Raw genomic sequence first — 20,812 nt, 5'->3', positions numbered from 1 at the left:
GGTTTTTTTACTCTTTGGCTCTTTGAGGGGCCAGCCACCCAACTCCCAAATAAATCATATGGAATCTTATTCTTATAAATGCCTGGCCTTAGCTTGGCTTGTTTCTAGTCAGCTTTTCTTAAATTATCCTGTTTACCTTTCCCTCTGGACTTTTATCTTTCTCTAGTTTATATGCCTTTCTTTACTTCTTACTCTATGACTTGCTGTATAGCTGGGGTCCTCTCTCCTTCTTTTCTCACTGTCATGAAAAGTCTTAAGCTCTTAAAACATTTTAAATGCCATATTCTGAAGGTCTCTGAAAGATTTGAAGAATATCTATCTAACTGAAATATATCTCTATATACCTAGAAAATCTAACATGACTACAAGCTTGACTATTATAGATGACTCTCTATTAACATATATGTCTTAATTATACATTATATTTTTACATGAGCTGCACAAACACAATACCTTAATCAAGAACAGAAATATACATTTTATAAGACTAACCTAAAATTTGTATCAATAAACCAAGATCTGTACCAAAGCAAAGTATTCATCTCTATAGCATATCCCACTTTAAATGTAAACCAACATTTATAAACAATCTTTTAGGAAATTTGGATATAGTTCTCTCTAAATTGCTTCCTGCTTTTTGTTGGGCAAAGTATTTTTGGAGGTGTTTATGACAACCTTTTGGGGGCTCTTGGTCCATCAAACCACATTAGTCTGGAAGGATTCCATAGGTTCTGTGGAACCAAAAGAAGAACCTCTTTTCCAAAGCAACATATCCTTAGACCCAAAAATTTGAAGACAAGATACTTTTAAAGTATATATGTTGGTTTAGCTTAGCAGCCCATACAATGAAATATCTCTCTGTACTTAGCTCCTTCACATAAAAAAATGAAAAGAAAGCACAACAGTATACAGAATCCAGACTCTCTGTGTATATTCCCTCTTTACGTGGCTTATTTTTCTTACTATATTACTTTTCCTACAAGTTTAATATTTATTTTATTATCTTTACTCCTTTAATCTATTGATGTAGGAGGTCCTTCTATATTTCTGTTGCTTTCATTGGTTAAATAAAGAGACTGCCTTGGCCTTTTAATAGGGCAGAAAATTAGGTGGGTGGAGTAGACAGAACAGAATGCTGGGAGGAAGAAAGCAGTCAGGCAGACACCATGAAGCTCTGGCCCAAGATGGACGTGGGTTAGAATCTTCCTCATGGTGCTACACAGACTATTAGAAATAGATTAATTAAGATGTGAGAGTTAACCAAGAAGAGGCTAGATATAATGGGCCAGGCAGTGTTTAAATGAATACAGTTTCCATGTAATTATTTCAGGTAAAGCTAGCTGGGAGCCGGGTGGCAGGATGCAGCCTGCCGCTCCTTTTACAATCTAAAACTGTCTGTACTCTTAGATTATACTTACTGTCTCTTTACTCTTTTTCTTCTCTCTTCCAAGCCTATGTACATTTTTAAATACACTGTGCCTCGTTTAGAGGTCTTTTATGTCTGAATCTGTCCTATTGTGTATCTGAAATCCTTTTCTTTCCAGGAGCACTTCTTAAAATGTTAAGCAAATAAGTGTTACTAAGACTAAGGCTTTTGCCTTTTGACTCTGCCTAGTCCAACATGGTGGGGCAGAGGTCTGTTAGCAAGAGCAATGCTCACTGCCCTATTTTCAGGCAAACAGTGGGTCTATGTTGCCATTAAGCAAGTTGTAGCACTCTGTGGTGCGCTTCTTGACCAGCAAGGAAGAACGACCATGAATCGAGGATTCTTCTCTGATCACAATTTATTGGAGCCTCTTGGTTGAAGGGAGAGCAGGAAGCGAGAGAGAGCAAAAGCCCAGAGGCAGCTGCTTTTATAGGGTGGAGGGACTCGGGTACTGTCCTGATTGGTGAATACCATTCTGCTGATGCTTGGGGCCTCGGGATTGGCCAGGGACAAAAGGCTCAATTGCGCATGTGCAGGCAAAGGGCGATCAGCCCCACGTGGCAATATCAAATATGGACTTGATTACCTCTAAGCTGCAGGAACGCCGGCGCCATCTTGTAATGGTGATTTCTCCGGACGGCTCCTTACAGCACTCTGCTCACAAACCCCATTTAAATGTTCTGTAGTCAGGGGGCTGGAGAGATGGCTCAGAGGTTAAGAGCACTGACTGCTCTTCTGGAGGTCCTGAGTTCAATTTCCAACAACCACATGGTGGCTCACAACCATCTGTAATGAGATCTGGTGCCCTCTTCTGGCCTGCAGGCATACATGGAGACTGAACACTGTGTACACAATAAATAAATAAATCTAAAAAAAAAAAATGTTCTGTAGTCAGACCTCCTAAAAGAGTCAGAGCCATTTGTGCTGGCAAACCAGAAAGCTGATGCTTTTTAAAGAAGCCATGCAGTTTTTACTGCAAAAAAACTGTGCTAAACTCTGTTCTTTTGTGTCTAAAATTCCTTTTTAAGCACTCTGGTTTTAAATTGATTATGTTGGCCATGTTGGTGCACCATTTTTTTGTAAGGAGGCAGCTTGTTCATTTCCTGGCTGCCCAGAGTCCTGAAATAACCACACAGAAGTTGTATTAATTAAATCACTGCTTGGCCAATCACATAGCATATTTCTAGCAAGCTCTTACACATTAAATTAACCCATTTCTATTATTTTATATTTTACTATGAGGTTCATAGCCTACTGGCAAGGTTCCAACTGGCAGCTCATGTCTTTCCCCTCTATTGGATCCATGGTCACTCTCTGACTCAGCCTTCTTTCTCCCAGCATTCAGTTTAGTTTTCCCTGCCTAGCTCTATGTGATATCACACCAGGTCATATCATAATTTTTTAAAAATAAAAATCAATTAGAGTCACAGATAATAATTATGAATATAGAAATTGTGGTTTCACATAGACAGAATGGTGGTGGGAAGCTAAGAGCTGCAGGGCTGGTAGAGTCAGAGAACAGAGAAGAAATGGGTTCAAAAGGGAAGGGGATCTAGCCTAGAGGTGCAGGGAGGAGAGCAAGCCTCCAGGAGAGAAGCTGCAGTGTGGTCTAGGGTGTAGGGCAGAGGGAATCCTGCATTTACCATGAGGGAGAGAGAGAGAGAGAGAGAGAGAGAGAGAGAGAGAGAGAGAGATACATTCATGACCTGAACAAACCAAACTTTAGGACAGAGTAGCACAGACTCTAGATTGCAGTTGGATGAGCAACAGTGTGTAAGCCATGGAGTAGGGCAAAATACAGCGCCTGGGAACCTTGACTGAGAGTGAAGGCAGTAAAGATGAGGACAGAGAGAAGCAGCCAGGCATCAGGTGTCAACAAGATCCTGGGGGGGTGGTGGTGGTTACAACTTGCTCCAATCTCATGCTCACTTAGCATCCTTCTAGATGTATCCAGATTGCAACAGCCATGAAAACTTCTGGCCCACCAAAGGAACTGCTTAAGAAACTGGCATTCTGGTAAGGTACAGCGTCTCCCATGTTTGGTTTATTCAAGAAAGCATGCCAGACTCCAAACGGCTCTGTCAAAAGTTCTCACAGGTGCAGAGCTCAGAAAGCAAAGTGCTCTGAGGGGTCGTCTTCCTTCTCAGTCTCTCCCCTCTGCTAAATGCCTTCCTCTGACACCATGCACCCTTAGAGGCTCCCCTGAGCTTTACCTCATTCTCTCCCATAGAGCTGTGCATCCCCAGTGGGCTTCTTATTTTTAATAGCCCTGCTCCAGTGTGTTGTAGGTGCTCCATAAATGTTTATAAAACCGAGAATAGATGGAAAAAGAGGGTTGTAATAAGCTAATAATTGCTTAATGAATCATGGAACAGAAAATTTGTTTTCAAACATTGTGTATTTATTTTTCTTGTTTCTTTTTTTTTACATACAGTTATTTAATTTGTTTTGGTTTTGTATTTTAATTGATAGAAAGACACACACACACAATTTTGAGACAGGGTCTTGTATTGCCTCGGTTAGCCTTGAACTCACTGTGTAGTTGGGGATGATGTATAATTTCTTTCTCTCTCTCTTCTAGACTGTGAGTCCTTGGGAGTCAGGGATGCTGCCTCGCTCCTCCTTCACAGAATCTAGAGCTCTGCACATAGCAGGTGTCAAAAATGTTGATTGGCAGGAGGAACCCATTTCTTTTTATTTTCTTTACTGTTATTGTGTGTGCGATGTGTGCACTGGTGTGCCACTGCTGGTGTGTGTGGAAGTCAGAGGACAGTTTTCAGGAATTAGTTCCCTTCTGATATTCCTGCCTCCACCTCTTGTGTGCGGGAATCGCCAGTGGATGCCACCACACCTCGGTTACACAGTGCTGGGAACTGAACCCAGACTTCCTGCACGAAAGGCAGGCACTCTACCACCTGAGTTACATCTCCAGCCCCTCCCCCTCATTTGATGCTGGATCTCAATCTCCTGAACTTAAGTGATCCCCCTGCCTCAGTCTCCCAAGTAGCTAGATGCATGCCACCGTGCCCAGCTGAGTAAGAAATATTTATTTAAATGTTTGCCAACACATAACAAGTATGTTGAAATAGATAGAAGATGTGGGCCCTACCCTTAAATAGCTTATATGAAGGAGCTTATTTATCTCATCTTTCCTCTGTGAGTGTGTATCTCTGCCTGTTGTGTGGGGTGTGTGTGTGTGTGTGTATACTGTGTATGGTGTATGATGTATGTGTGTGTGTGTGTGTGTGTGTGTGTGTGTGTGTGTTTTGGTTGGTTGGTCCTGAGGCTTGAACTCAGAACCTCACACATGCTAAGCCCACACTCAACCCCTGAGCTCTATGCCAGCCTCACCTTTTTGGCTTGAAAGAGAAGCAGTCATTCTGCTTGGCCTCTGCGCTCTCAACGTTACTTGTTCACACCCGAGGCTGGCATACTGTACACAATAAATCTTTGTTGAGTGGATGAATGCTCCTCTATCATAGAACTTATACTATGATCCCCCATTTCCATAGATGAGTCTTTTTTTTGTTTGTTTTCTTTTTTTTTTTCTATTTCAGATTGTGAGCGCTTGGAAGTCAAGGATTCCGCCTCGCTCGTGTTTGTTGGTGGGATCTTACACAGAGCTTTGTACGGTGTAGGTGTCAGATTGTTGTTTGTCAGAGAGAATGGATTTCATTTCATTAACTGGTAATACTGTGTGTATAGAGCGTCTGTGTTGGTGTGAGCATGCTACAGCACGTGTGTGAGAGGGTCAGAGGGCAACGTTTGTGAGTTGGTCCTCTCGCCCCACCTCGGGTTCTGGGAGATCACACCCAGGTCGTTGGACACTTTTACCTCCTTAGTCACCTTGCTGACCCCGAGAGGATGGATTTCTAGGCAAGGTATCGAGGTGAAAACAGTTCGCACATTCTCTCTTCTATCTCTATCACAATAGGAAATGTGGTGTTTAAAGCGTGGAAATGCAGTTTTAGTCTCTTGCTTTGTTTTTGTTTTCTGCCTTTTTTTGGTGGGGGACGCTAAAGTGACAGTGGACAGAGCGTCACTTTTATTTTCTTCCCTCCAGCATTTTTTTGCTCGTTGGAAAACAGGTGAAAAATCCATTTCTCGTTACTGGTTTCTAATGGGCCTGAATACTTCTGCAGACTTCCTTGTCGGTTTTTTCTGGCAAACAGGCTGCCCTTGCACTGATGGAGATTCAAGGGCCTGGGAGCCGCATAGCGCCCAGCAGGGTCCACTGTGGGGTCCGTGTGCTGAGCTCTCTCACAAGGCTGTGACTGTGCTGTCATGTAGCATGTACTATATAGCATGTACACGAGACATGTAGCATGCTTCAGGGTGGCCCTGACAGCTGTTTTAGCACAGTTATACACTTGGGTGGGGAGAAGGGAAATGAGCTGAATCTACCCAGCTGCCTTGTACGTTTTCCTTGGCGAGATCTCCAAGGAGGATTTTAGATTTATCCACACGTACAAAAACACACAAGGGGAGGTTCCTGGTGCAGCTTTCCTGGCTTCTGATATTCTCTCTCTCTTACTCTGATAGTTGCCACCCACCCCACCCCAACATGAGACAGTCCCATAGAGTTCAAGCAGGCCTCAAGCTCCCTAGTAGCTGAGAATTGCCTTGAGCTTTTAATCCCCTTGCCCTGTGCTCCATGGCACCCAGCTTTATGCAGTGCTGGGACTGAACCTAGGACTTCATGCATGCTAGGCAAGCTCTCTACCATCTGAGCCCCAGCCCTAGCCCAGTCCTCCGGGTCTCTGGTTCAGCAGAATAAATTTCGCTCAACCATGGTTGCCCTGGCTGCGGGGGATATGGCTCTGAGATGGGTGAGGAAAGGATGAGTGTCTTCCCCACCCCTTTCTTGCTTTCTTGATAGACTGAGCTTATCAAGGATCAGAAACAGCACCCTCTGTACCTCTATACTATGAATGTTTTTTTCGGTTGTTGTTCTGTTTTGTTTTTTAAAGACAGGGTTTCTCTGTGTAACTCACTCTGTAGACCAGGCTAGCCTCAAACTCAGAGCTCCTCTTGCCTCTGCCTCCTGAGTGCTAGGATTAAAGACCTGTGCTCAGCTAATGTGGGTGGTATCTTTTCAGAGGCTCTAAACATTGCCTTAAACGGTGCCTGGTAGCTGTAAAACTGGTTGAATGGAAGCAGAGATAGCACCTCCTGCCCGCTCCTTGGCGGGATCTATGCTAGGCGTCTCTGTCCTCTGCGGAAACTAGCCCTCCAAGTTTTCACCTTCATTCTTTTCCTACCCTGCTAACAAGGTACCTTTAGCACAGGCTCTTGCTTCCTGTCTGCTTTGCTGGGAGCAAGGTGCAGCAGTCCAAGGCCAGGCAGTCATGGTTACCATTGGCAATGGCTCCTTCTGGGTAGTCCAACATGGAGCTCCAACCTCATAAAAACTGGAAAAAGCATGTGCTTTTCTGAGCCATCGCCTGCTTTCTTTTGGATTGTTCTGATTCCTTTCCCACTCTCCCTTAGACAGGGAGTGAGGGTGGTCCAAAAGCAGATTGCAGAAAGGGCTGGGAATATAGCTTGTTGGCAGGGACCTTGCCTAGCCTATGCAAGGGCCTGGGTTCAACCTCCAGATCTGTAAAACAAAACTAAATTATCCCCAACCCAAAGGAGCTGGTTTGCTTTCTGGCTACTTTTCTGCTCATCTTTATGTGTAAATCCTAACTTCCTAGCCTCCAACTAGGCAAGTTTCTGAGCTGTTATTAGTACTGTGGAAGCCTCCTGTTCAGAATATTTTCTGATAAAAGGAGGACTCTCTTTATTGAAAAAGATATCAGGCATACTTTGTCTCTCCCCATTCCGAAGGCTCTCTTCTTGTTCTCCCACCCTCTTCCCAGAGCGCCCCAGATGCCATCTCCTCACAGCTTCTGCTGTGAGCTGGCAGTTCATAGTCTTAGGTGTGGGAATATGGGCTTTAGTTATGGTATTGTTTACACTTTTTCTGTAACTTGTATATTTATCAGAGTGGAGAATGAATGGCTCCCCGCCTCCTTCCTGGGGCTCGCTGGTGGTTCTGCACTATCTCGGTTCCCAAGCTGTTAGCAGGCTCACACTGCTTCCTTTGTGCTTGGTCAGATCTCAGTGTTCCAGGGCACAGTTTCTTCCACCAAACCATGGATGCTTGCCAACCATTCTCGCTAGGCTAGGAAGTGAACCACTGATCCCAGAGATTAGCAAACAAAACGAGGGAATGCAGGCTCCCCAGGGATCTCTCCACAGAGCTCCACCACAGGTACTAACTAGCTGTGCTCCCATGGCCTTGCTCCTTTTCCCAGGCAGAATCACTAGGTTGTGTGGTGGATGGACTGACCTGGGCTGAAGTGGCATATGGCTTGACACGCGGAGGAGCTGCAGAAGCAGGATGAAGGTGTTGAGCTTCTGGTTTGAGTGAGACCTGGCCCACCCTCATTAGCTATCTCTTAACTAACAACAAGTCACACCCGTTTACTCCCTCTGTGCCTTCATTTAGGATAGTGGTTCTCAAGTTGACAAGTGTGTCTGAATCACAGAAAAATTTGTAAAACACGTCCCCGAATTCCTGATTCAGTAGGGATGAGGCCTTAACATTCGCTTTTTCCAAGTTCTTAGATGATGCATATGTTGCTGATTCGAGACCACTTTCAGCACCACTGAATAGACTGGGGGTCAGGAAAGCACCTGGTGAATGCTTACTGTGTGAGCATGAGGGCCCGAGTTCAGATCCCTAACATCTATATCAGCACTGGGGAGTGGAGACACAGGATGCTGGAGCTGGATGGTAGGATTGTCTAGAGGCACCAGTGAACTTCAGGTTCAATGAGAGATCGTGTCTGCCTTTGAAAAATGAGGTAGGGCTGGCAAGATGGCTCAGGGTTAAATGCCACCCACCCTGACAACCTGAGCTCAGTTCTCAGAATCTACATGGCAAAAGAAGGAAACAGGTTCCTACAGTTGCTCTTTGACCTCCACATATATGCCGTGGTGTGCAGATACTCACACATACACAAAATAAATACATGTCATAAAAAGTTAAACAAAAAGGTAGGGTGGAGAGCATCTGAGGGAGATGCCCTGACATTGACCTCTGGCCTCTGAACGTTCATGCATGGGTGTATACACACCTGCATACATGTGGCAGTTTAAATGTAATTGACCTCTCATAGAGAGTGGCACTCTTAGGAGGTGTGGCTTTGTTGGAGGAAGTGTGTCACTGAGGGGGTGGGCTTTGAGGTTTCCTATGCCCAGCATATGGTCCTATGTCTCAGTTAACTTCCTGTTGCCTGCAAGATGTAGGACTCTCAGCTATTCTTCCAGCACCACATCTGCTTGCACGCCGCCATGATCTCCATCATGATGATAATTGTGGAGGCCGAGAAGTGCAGGCCCATTCATCTTGTCTAATGGCCAGAGAGTTTTGGAGACAGGTGTAACTGCACCTTCTAACTCAGGAGGTGGCTGCCTGGCCCTTTTTGATGTTGAGCTCGGTGCCATCCTGACAGCAGGTGGTCAGGATATGCAGCTGTACTTTGTACTCCTTCCCTTGTAACAATGAGGTCACCTGGAGAAGAGCTGTCTTCAAGATATGGGGTACCTCATCACCTAGGCAACAGAATGCTAATGATGGGAAGTCTCAGAGTTGACTGTGTGAATTAATCTTGTTGTATCATGTTAATGAGGTCTTTTGTTACCTTCTCCCCCAGTTTACCTTGGGTATAAAAGCTTTGGAAAAACAAACGCAGGCGGATTTCAGGGTCTGAGTGAGTCCTGAAATACCCTCTTGATACTGTCTTATGTTTTCTGTCTTATTATTTTTATGTGTCATCATATAATTTTTCTACTCCTACGCCCCTACCCTGGTAAGAAGTGATTTTGTCAAGGCCGGTCCTAGACAGATAATGGACTGAACCTCTGAAACTATAAGCAAGCCCCCTTAATTAAATGATTTCCTTACAAGAGCTGCTATGGTCATGGTATCTGTTCACAGCAGCAGAAACCCTAACTAAGACAGAAGTTGGTACCAAGGACTGGGGTATTACTGTGATAGGCCTAACTATACTTTTGTTTAAGGAATGTGGGCCTCAGAACTGTGGTTTAGAAAAGCAGTTGAACACTTTAAGTGTTGTTTAATAGGGCATACTAGTAGGAACATGGAAGACAGTGGTGCTGTGTGTGATTTGCTGAACTGTGGGGATCAGAGAGGTTGCAGAGGAAAAGAATTTTAGCATGTTGTCTAGAGATTGTTCTTGTGAGATTTTGGTGAAGATTTTACCTTTATCTGAAGTAACTGAAGGGGGCTGGTGAGATGACTCAGAGGTTAAGAGCACTGGCTGCTCTTCCAGAGGTCCAAAACTCAATTCCCAGTAACCACATGGTGGCTGACAACCTTCTATAATGAGATCTGGCGCCCTCTTCTGGAATGCAGGCATACATGCCAGCAGAATATTGTATATATAGTAAACGAATAAGTAAATCTTGACTAAAAAAGAAAAGAAATGAAATGTAGGAAGTGGTGATTTCAGGGTAAAATCCCACCCAGCTAAGTTTCCAACTTGTGAAAAGGAATTAAAGAAAAGCTTAGATCTGGGTGTGGTGGGACACACCTTTAATCCCAGCACTGTGAAGGCAGAGACTGGCAGACTCTGAGGAGTTTGGGGCCAGCCTGGTCTACAGAGCAAGTTTCAGGACAGCCAAGCTTAGGCAGTGAATGACAGAAAACTGGTGGAGATGTAATTGAATAAGGGGACCATGTTCCAACCCTAGTAAGCAGCAGAATTTGGCAGCTTTGGTCATGTGATTCTGACTTTAGAGTTAAGAATATAAGAAATGGTTTATGGACTTTGTCTTTATGCCTAAAGAAGGTTGTTAAGGCCATGCGTGTGTCAGGGGTGTCCCTGGAGGGAGGCCTAGTAGAGAGGCCATTGCATGAAGCTGTGACGTTCAAGCCTGGATTGCCTTTGAGAACCTAGATGTTAGAGATGCCAGAGTCATGAGACATCTGCTGAGGAGAGATGCTAACGGAGTGGAACCAACCCAAGAGAAAGAAATGTGTTACAGTCAACAAAGCTGAGTGGAGTTGAAAATCTAAAGAGTGTTTTGACATCAGACAAGGAGATTCACAGTTTGGGGTTTGCCTAGTTGGTTTTTGGTCTTACTTTGGTTCAGTATTTCTCCACTATCTCCCTTCCCTGCATTTTGGAATGGTAATGTATAGCCTGTGCTATTGTGTGTTGGAAGTATGTGATCTGTTATTTGATTTTGATTTTTACAGGTCATTACAGTTAAGAGATTGCTTGAATCTCAGAAGAGATTTTGAACTTTGGACTTTTAAATGTTGTTGAGACTGTGATAGAATATGGGGACTTTTGAAGTTGAACTAAATGCATTTTGCATTATGATATTGTTACAATCTTATGAGGGTCAGGGAGTGGAATGTGGTAGTTTGAATGTAATTGGTCCCCATAATCTCATAGGAAGTGGCATTATTAGGAAGTGTGGCTTTGTTGGAGTGGGTATAGCCTTACTGGAGGAAGTGTGTCAATGTGGGGGCGGGCTGTGAGGTTTCCTATGCTCAGGATACTGCACAGTGTTTCAGTCTACTTCCTGTTGCCTGCAAGATGTAAGACTTTTAATTATTCCTCGAGCACCATGTCTGCCTGAATGTTGCCATGCTCCCTGCCATTGTGATAATGGACTGAATCTCTGAAACTGTAAGTGAGCCCCCTTAATTAAATATTTCTTTATAAGAGTTGCCGTGATCATGGTGTCTCTTCACAGCAATAGAAACCTTAACTTAAGACAATACACTACTGCGCACATACAGGAATCTGTGCGTATGCACGGCTGCACATGGCACACATAACAACCATTGGTCAAGTCAGCCCCCGTGGCGCATGTCTGTAATGCTAGTACTTAGAAGACAGAAGCAGGAGGATCATTGTAAATTCAAGGCAAATATAATCTACAAATCAAATTTCAGGCCATCTGGGGCTCCATAGCAACACCTTGCCTCAAAAAATAAAAGAGCTAAGCATACGTCAAAAGAACACTGGTTGCGATGTGGCTCTATGGTTGGTGACTAGGTCTTTTCTGTTGCAATGAAAATAAAAGTAAACAAAGTGTAAATAATGCCACGAACATTTTCTGGTAGGAGATAGGCTGGGTAGCTTTGTGTAGTTCTGTTTTAGTCACACTTCTAACTGCGTGGCATCCGTGCGCTAGCAGTCAGAGAGTGGGCGGTACTGCTTGGGAGGCTCACCAGTGTGTGTCTCCGCGCAGAAGCGCTACTCTCTAATCTTATGGCAGCCCCTTCCCATCGTCCTGGCTGGAGAGTGAGACGCTAGATCATTTCCCACGCTGTATTGCCCAAGCTGTCCTCAAACTCACGGGCTCAAGTCCACTTGCTGCCTCCGCTTTCCTCGTAGCGGGGACCACAGGCCTATGCTACAGTACTCAGTGAGTGTATGTTATTTTTAAGAGTACAAATATGCCTCAGAATTTCACGGTAAACCTGGTGTTTGAAGCCGTGTTTCAGGGAGTCCCCATTTTACTTTCTCATCATGCTGCTGTTCCCATGGCAATTCCTCCTCTAAAGCTATTTGAGTATCCGGTTGTTGTCTTCCGCGCCACTCTCCCAGCCGTGGAGGACCCCTCTTTGCAGCCAGGCTCAGCTGTCCTGCCATTTTCTGATATAGTTTAGAGTTGGAGTTACAAGAACAGCTAGGAAGCAAGCCCTGGATGTGCAGCCTCTGTGTGTGGAGACAAGAGAGAGCTTGGAGTACGAGAGATGGGCTTTGTTTTTATTGGTCAATAAATTTCCCCAGACCGTTCACACTACCAACATTTGGTGTTGGGAGAAAATTCCTAGATAGTGTTTTGATCCTAAACAAATTGTGGTTTACATTCTTTACCAAGAAGAACAGAAGGCAAATTGTTAGTAATCTGCCCTCTTTCTTCTTATATAACAACACAATCTAATTTTTGCTATGACTTTAATTTAGTTAAAAAAAAACCCTTAAACTGTATTTTAGGTGTATGAGTGTTTTGCCTGTCTGTGTCTGCATACCAAGTGTATGCCCGGTGCCCTCAGTGGCCAGAAGAGGGCATCAGAGCCTTTGGAACTGGAGTTGCAGATGGTTGTTAGTTTCCAAGTGAGTACCAGGAATTGAATCAAGTCCTCTGGAAGAGCCTCAAGCAGTTTTAACCTCTAGACATTTCTCTAGCTCTGAGTCTTTAATCTTAGTGGATAGTCTCTGCATAGAACTGTGGCTTAATTTGTTGTCCTCTCTATGATAATATACTGTGTACACACTACACTGTACTAATCTTTCTGTTGTTGTTATGTTCTCATTTATAGGGAAGATCAAACACTGGTTTTAGTTTCTTTGTTTGTTTTTGTTTTGAGACAAGGTTTCTATGTGCAACACTCCTGGCTGTTCTGGAACTCTGTAGACCAGGCTGGTCTTGAACTCAAAGAGATCCATCTGCTTCTGCCTCCCAAATGCTGAGGTTAAAGGCATGAGCCATCATACCTACCTTAAACAATGTCTTAAACTGATAATTTTATTTTTATAGTATGCTTTGGAGTTTTAAAATTTATTTTATTATATTTTTGGAGTTTTGCTTTTTTTTTAAAAAAATATTTATTTATTGTGTATACAGTATTCTGTCTGTGTGTATGTCTGCAGGCCAGAAGAGGGCACCAGACCTCATTACAGATGGTTGCAACCCACCATGTGGTTGTTGGGAATTGAACTCAGGACCTTTGGAAGATCAGGCAATGCTCTTAACCTCTGAGCCATCTCTCCAGCCCGAGTTTTGCTTTTTTTAAAGAATTTTTTTTTGGTCTTCACTAATGTAACCAGACTTCCCATGAAGGCGTCAGCATAATTTCTTTCACAAGCAAAGCATTGATTTTTTTTTTTTAAAAGGCATGAAGGTAGAAAAGGAACTATTTGAAAAGAAGAAGGGGACCAGAACAAAAGAGATTCATAAGGAGAGGTAAATATAGTTACTGTACTTTATATGCATGTATGAAAATGTCACGACGAAACCTGTTATTCTGTATGGTTAATGTACACAAATGAAAAGGGGAAATGGTTTGTCTGCATGATTTTTGCCTTCTGATGGGTTACATCCTGATTAACCCATTGATAGCTGAGAACATGGTGACTGGGAAATGCACCCATGACTAACCTACCAAGCAGCTTGCTCAGCAAGGCAGCACACCTGCAGTTGCAGGGTTTACCCTCAGGATCATGGGGCAGACCCGCAGCCATGATTTCCTGCGCCTGCCAAGCATTGTGACAGAGTATTATACTTCCTATTCAAGGTCGGGGGCTGTGGGAGGGAGAGATCAAAACTCAGAATTCAGAAGTGAGATTTCTACTGACTGCAATGCTTTCACATAATCATAAAGCTGGAAAGTCTTGAAGGTAGGGACTGTCTGCATTGGCATTTGACATGAAGAAAAGATGCTATGGGCACTAGCAGTCCCCATGTGGGTCACATTTGTGTTTTAATGTACCTCACCATTAGATGGTGGTATAGTAATAGACATAACAACTCAGGGACAGAAGCCTGGCCTTTTCCTTCACTATAAATATGTTCAGAAAATTCTAAATTGGTCTTTGTCAGCCTAGCAAAGTAGATTTGCTTCAGAAATCTCTGTTGAAAGTCTCCATGGCAAGTTAGATGAAGTGGATGTTAGAAGCAGGACTTTCTCTTCTAACTTTTGAAAAGATATATAAAAGATTAGTTATGTGTATGCAATATGTGCATATAAGTGCTCATTGAGGCCTTTTATACCCTGGAGCCGGAGCTACAGGTGGTCATGAGTGTCCCTATGTGGGTGCGGTCATCCTCACGTGGGTTCTCCGGAAGAGCAGTACAGACTTTTAACTACAGACTCCCTCTTCTTCCTCCTCCCCTCCCTCTTCCCTTTCTCCTCTTCTCCATCCTCCTTTGTTCTGGGAATGGAACTCAGGGCCTCATGCAATCCCTCAGCTACTGAGATGGGGATATAGAATTTTACTTTTGACTTTAGGGTTCCCTAAAGGTGACTCCCAGATTTGGGATAATAGCCCTTTAAACTCAAGAGTGGTTAGATGGGGTGGGAGGCATTGTTATGAGACATCTTAGCATGACCTTTGGCTTTGCTATTCTTCTCAATATAAATGTTAGAAGGATAATTCTTTCCTGACTTTGGCGGTTTGAGATAGATAGAGTGTCAGTATATAGTCTAGGTGTCCTTGAACTCAGGATCCTCCTGTCTTTCCCTCCCAAGGGGTGGAATTACAGTCCTATACTATCATTCCCTGCTAAAAATTCATACTTCGTTGATTTCTCTTAAGAGAGCTCCTTTCTTTACCCAGCATTCATATCCTGTACATTTTTCCCACTAGTATTTAATTTTCCATCCCTGCATTGATACTTTCTCAAACTGGTGTTTCTTTTAAAAAGCAGGACTAGTGCTTTCCCATGTTTGGGATGTGGGAAAGAAAGGAATGGCTCTTCTCTGATCTTGTTCCTCCTCCGTTTCGAGCTACCTGCCCTTTGACATTCCCGTCTTGTTTTCTACAGTGAGTCACAAGGTGTCCTCGTCAGGGATTCCTTGTCCATAGAGGACACAAGGAAACTGGGTCAAGGGAATTTGCATGGACATTTAAAGGTTTTTAAGAATGGCACGTTTGGTTTAATTTCTCACATAATTGAAAGGCTCTAATGGTATTAGGAAGCTAATGGGGCTGTGGAAATAGAAACAAATCCAATTAGACCTACTTTCAGAAAAGAAAATGAGTCCGAGAAGAAAAGGCACCCAGTGAAATAGAGAGAACAGAGTGCATTTGATTTATAAATGTTTTCCTGCCTTAGGAACCGAGGTGATGGCCTCTCACAGGGCCTTGAGGGACCTAGACCTGCTGGGACAAATCAGGAGCTGAGCTTGTCAACCACCCACTCACCAGCCCGTGGACAAAGGGTGTCTCAGTTTGATCACAGGCTCCACTGTTATGCTACCCTTTTCAGGGACCATGTCATTATCACAGCCAGGAACTGGCTCTCTGTGTTCTGAGCTGGGGCTCCATCAATCCTGGCCTTGTCCTCCTAGTCTGGTACATTCCATGACAGTGGGAAAGTTGCCAAGGCAAATGAGTGGAAACCTAGCCTGCATGCTCACCGTGGACAGACAGCAAAGGACCTGCTGGCTCTTCTAGTTTTCAGGATGGCGTCCGCCATCACAGGTGGCTGCTGAGACCCTTTCTGCTGTTTGCTTGTGAAGTGGTTGTCACCATCACAGAGTCTCTGGCCGTCATTGGCCAGTGAAGGCCAGTGGGAGATTGGTGGGCGACTGTGGGGTCATAGACATTTCACTGCTTGTGGGGCTAGAGACCTGGATGCTCTGGAGGACACTGTCCCTGCTTTGGGGCACTGGGAAAGATTGGTGGGAACTAAGGCTTCTCTAGGCCCTAGGGTGGCGCAGCCGTCCAGATCACTCAGTCTGTTTCCTGAGAAATTGCTGTCCTAGGAAATAGGGGCTTCCTCAAGACCCTGGGAAATCCGCTGAGTTTCCTTCTTTTCCATCATACCCAGAGTAGCCACTGCAGGGACTTTCCCAAGTGAAAAGGGCATCGCTCCTGTGCACTCTTTATTGTAGCTTTACCAGGGAGCCTAAATTTCTCTAGTCATGGCCCACAAAGAAATCGGATACAGAAATAGCTAACAAATTTATTGTTGATACAGCAGCCTTTGGTGAAACACTGATAAATGTTAGCTTTGCGTGGGGAAGATGGGATGAGATCTCTAATGTGTGGCCTTTGCTTCTTTCCTTGGTTTGATAGCTCTGGGACCTGCACAGCCTTGGGAGGGAGTTGGTAGAGGGAGAGGAAGTGGAACTGCATTTGTGAAAGCACTGGGCTTCAACAGAGAGCAGGGTTCACGAGGGGAGTCCTTCTGGCATGGAGAGATTGAGGGATAGTCTCCGTTTGCTCCAAGGGGAGTCTGGGATGCAAACTGGAGCAATATCATGCGCCTCCCAGCTCTGGTTTTCCCTCTAGGCAGGCGGGAGAATGGCTGGGAGACTAAGAACGAATATCGCAGCAATCAGGGATGCAAGGGCCGAGATACCTTTTTCTGAAAAGAGAGTGTGTTTTGTGATTGAAAATGTCTATAAAGGGGGTAGAGATCAGTGGAAAAGTCTTTCCTGGTAGCATCCGTAAGGACCCGAGCTCTTCCCTAGAACCACTATAAAAATGCATGTATGTACATATGTATAAATTAAATGTCCACACAGTGATCTGATACTATAAAAATACATGTATGTACGTATATATAAATTAAATGTCCACACAGTGATCTGATACTTCAGAGTGAGCAAGAAAATTCTGAAGTCCTTGGAGGTTTTTTTTTTTTTTTAAAAAAAGATTTGTTTATTTTCATTTTATGTGCATGAGTGTTTTGCCTGCATGTATGCATGTATGTGTGTGCACCATATGCATGCCTACAGTCTGGGGAAGAGAGAAGAGGGAGTCAGATCCCGAGGACTAGCGTTACAGATAGTTGTGAGCCACCATGTGACTGCTGGTAACTGAACTCTGGTCCTCTACAAAAGCAAGTACTCTTAACTGCTGAGCCATCTCTCCAGGCTCTGGAGTATTATTATTATTATTATTATTATTATTATTATTATTATTATTATATTGTGTGTGAGATCAGAGGACAGTTTTTGGAAGTTGGTTCTCACCTTCTCCTGGGAATCAAGTTCAGGTCATGAGGCAAGCAAGCACCTTTACAGGCTGAGCTATCTTGCCTGGAGTTTTTAATCAAATGACAAACATTTCTCATAGACAGTTCTCAAGGCAGCAGTGACCGACAGGATCCTCTTATTCAGTCCACATCAGTGAGGGCTGCGGGCTTGGTGGTAGCTGTTGACCCTGCCAGAACCAGCCCAACCTGTAGGGTTCCTTGCCTTGGGTCAGGAGGGAGCAGCAGTGCCGAGGAAATGGGGCCAGCCCTGTGGACACCATCTTTTAATAAAGCACACATTCGCAGAAAGCAGTTTCTCATTCTCTTCTGCAGCCTGTACAAAAATCTCTCAGGCCCCTGTGACTCACAGAGGGTGGGAATTTCCTCCCACAGTCTTGAGAACCCTGTCTTGACAGCTACCACACTAACCAAATTTCACCCGGTGGGATTTTGAAAAGAATAAGACTGGATCAGGAGAATTAACATGAGATAGAGCCTAAAGGCAGGAGACGGTTCCAGTCTGGAGAATTGGGCTCTCCTGTCAAGTGTCCCCTCCTTTGGGATTTTGATGAAAGATGTTAACAGAAACTGAATTAAGGTCCAGGGTTCCATATGGTACAACTATCAGTATCTTTGCCACTCTTCAGGGAATGTGTTGTTTGTAGTGGTGTGTGTGTGTGTGTGTGTGTGTGTGTGTGTGTGTGTGTGTGTGTGTGTATGTGTCTCGTTTTGTGTTTCCATGCCCAGGCCAGGCCACCAGGCCACCGTCAGCACCGCAGGCTACAGCTGGTGTTGATGGAGCAGAAGCGCTGAGTCACCGGCTGCTCAGCGACCCTTACATCACGCCATTGTCCTTTCTTCCTTGTTAGGCATTTGAGGACTCGGTCGGTGTTTTTGTTTTGTTTTGTGTTTGCCTGGGGCCTAGCCCTGCCAGGAAATCAGAGTGTAAAAGTCGGAGGCTGCCAGGTTTCTGAGCAAATCGCTCTAGTGCAACCGCGGGTAACCACCGGGTCTTTGAGAGCACCCCTACCCTAGATGGCGGTGGATGGTGCCGCCCCAGCTCGGGCACGTGCCTCGGGGGTGGGTGTGGGCAAAGGTTCACATTTTTCTGCAGCTCTCACCGCTGTGCCAGTTTCGACCGCAGCCTCCGAATCCGACGTCCTTGCACACTCCTGTGAGGACAAGTGCAAGAGGCGGGCTGATAATATCTGTGTGACACAAGTTCTCGGAGCAGAGCCTGAAGAGGGCTATACAAATTTGTTTAAATGGCTATTTGTGCCTAACAAGTTTGCCATTTTATTAACCTTTTAAAATTTATTATGTAAAGTAGCACAGTGGTGTGGTCGACAGGAAAGCGTAAAGATGAAGTAAAGTAAAAATTAGGCATATACACACACTTATATGCCACCCTCCCCCAAGAAATTCATACTCCATGGCTTCAGTTCTCAGTAATTCCCGTCTCACAAAATTGTCCATAGCCCATCACTCAACAATGATCACAGTTGACTTTTTTTTCACTTTAACAAATGTGCCATTATCCATTTTCTTTTTTTGTTTACACAATTTTTATATTTTTGAGAATTTCACATGTGAGCGCTGTACTTAATTACCCTTCCTCCAATTTTTCTCATACCCCTCAAACTCATGACTTTTTAGTTAATAATTGTATTGTGATAGACACACACACACATCAAGGCCAGCCTGGGCTATATAAGAAAAATATAAAATCTATTGAGCACATGTAATGTTACTGTGTTCTTCTGCTTAGGGCCGATCCCTTGGGAGTGGGTAATCACCACTGGGTTTGTCCCTGGAGAGTCTCCCTCTCTGAGCAGCCATGGGTGGCCTGTCGCTCTTCATCTAGGGGTGGGGTTTTGTGAAATTTCCCCTTCCTGAGTCAGTATGTTGACTGGGGTCATCAGAAAAGTCTTGGTTTTTGTTTTTTGAGCCAGGGTCTCATGTTGCCCAGGTTGACCTTGAACCCTAAGTAGCTTAAAGAGTGACCCTGAACTCCTTCCTGCCTTTACCTCTCAGGTAATGGGGTTACAAGTAGGCGCCGCCGTGCCAAACTTCTGTTTCAGTGTGCAATATTCGACTTCTCCCCATATATCAATTGACACGCACATATTTATTTATATAATTGGGTTCACATTATACATTTCATTAAATGAAAAATATCCCTATATTATTAAGCCATATTTTAGAAGTGCTGTAAATTAGTGTGGTATGTATAAAGATATGGACAAAGTTATGTTTTTTTTTCTGCCACTATTTGGCGTGTGTGTGTGTGTGTGTGTGTGTGTATGTGTGTTGTTACTGAAGAATTGAACTTAGAGCCCTGTGCATGCTAGGTAAGTACTCTACCACTGAACCACATCCCCAGCTCTGTCAGCGTCCATTGCTGGATTATCTCCTTCCCTGTTGTTTTAGGATTTCTGTTGCTGAAAGGAGATGCCGTGACCAAAAATCAAGCTGGGGAGGAAAGGGCTTATCTGTCTTACACTTCTATATCATAGCCCATCCTTGAAGCAAGTCAGGACAGGAACTCAAACAGGGAAGGAACCTTGAGGCAGAAGCTGATGCAGAGGCCATGGAGGGATACTGCTTACTGGCTTGCTCCTTGTGGCTTGCTCAGCCTGCTTTCTTACAGAACCCAGGACCACCAGCCCATAGGTGGCACCACCCACAATGGGCTGATCCCTCCCCCATCAATCACCAATTAAGAAATGCTCTACAGGCTTGCCTACAGCCCGAGCTCATGGAGGCATTGTCTCAATCAAGACTCCCTCCTCTCAGATGACTCTAGCTTGTGTCAAGTTGACGTAAATCCAGCCAGCATACACCTTCCTCCCACCTCTGCAAGGTACCAGACACATTTCTCTCTGTCATCTCACATCAGCCCTTGCTCCTTTGGTTCTGCAGCATCTCTTAAGCTTTATCTGTCTGGACCAGTGGTTTTCACACTTGAGTAAGGATTTCAGTCTGCTGGAAAGCTTGGCAAGAGATTGCTGGGCCTCTTCCTGGTAGAGCTGGGTTGGTAGCTAAGATCCCAAGAAACATCATCTTGTTGGTCCATCATGGAGAGTCATTGATACAGAAGAAAGGGTGACCAATTTGACTACCTGAAGCCATCCGCCAACACCGCTTTCTTACAAGCTCATTTCCTTGTATTTATCTTGTCTCCAAAATTCTCCATTGAATCACAGCTTCTTCTCTGTCCTTGTTTATATAAACAGAAGGCAATGTTTTCTTCGGGTTGGACATACAGTTCAATAGTGCATGTGTAATGTTCTAAAGGCCCCAGGTTCCATTTCTAGCACCAAAATCAAATAAAGTAAATACCATAAAAATAATAGAGATAAAATGCTTAGCAAGGGGTATTGTGGAATATTAGTTGAAGATGTATTACTTTTTTTATGCTGTGGAACATTTGTTTGATGATGCAAAGATGTGTTGCATTCTTTTATGTTGCATTTGTTTAGCTCTGTGAAGCTGTGTTACTTTGTCTGCTTAAAACATCTGATGGGTCTAGTAAAGAGTAGTGCAGCTAATAGCTAGGAGGAAAAAGGATAGGCAGGCCTGGGCAGGTGGAGAGAATAAATAAGAGAAAAAGAGAAGAAGGGGAGAGAAAAAAGGAGAAGAAGA

This window comes from Myodes glareolus, chromosome 5 (genome assembly GCF_982192425.1).
Source record: "Myodes glareolus chromosome 5, mMyoGla1.1, whole genome shotgun sequence".
Classification (NCBI taxonomy): Eukaryota; Metazoa; Chordata; class Mammalia; order Rodentia; family Cricetidae; genus Myodes; species Myodes glareolus.
This window is presented reverse-complemented; position numbering follows the sequence as displayed.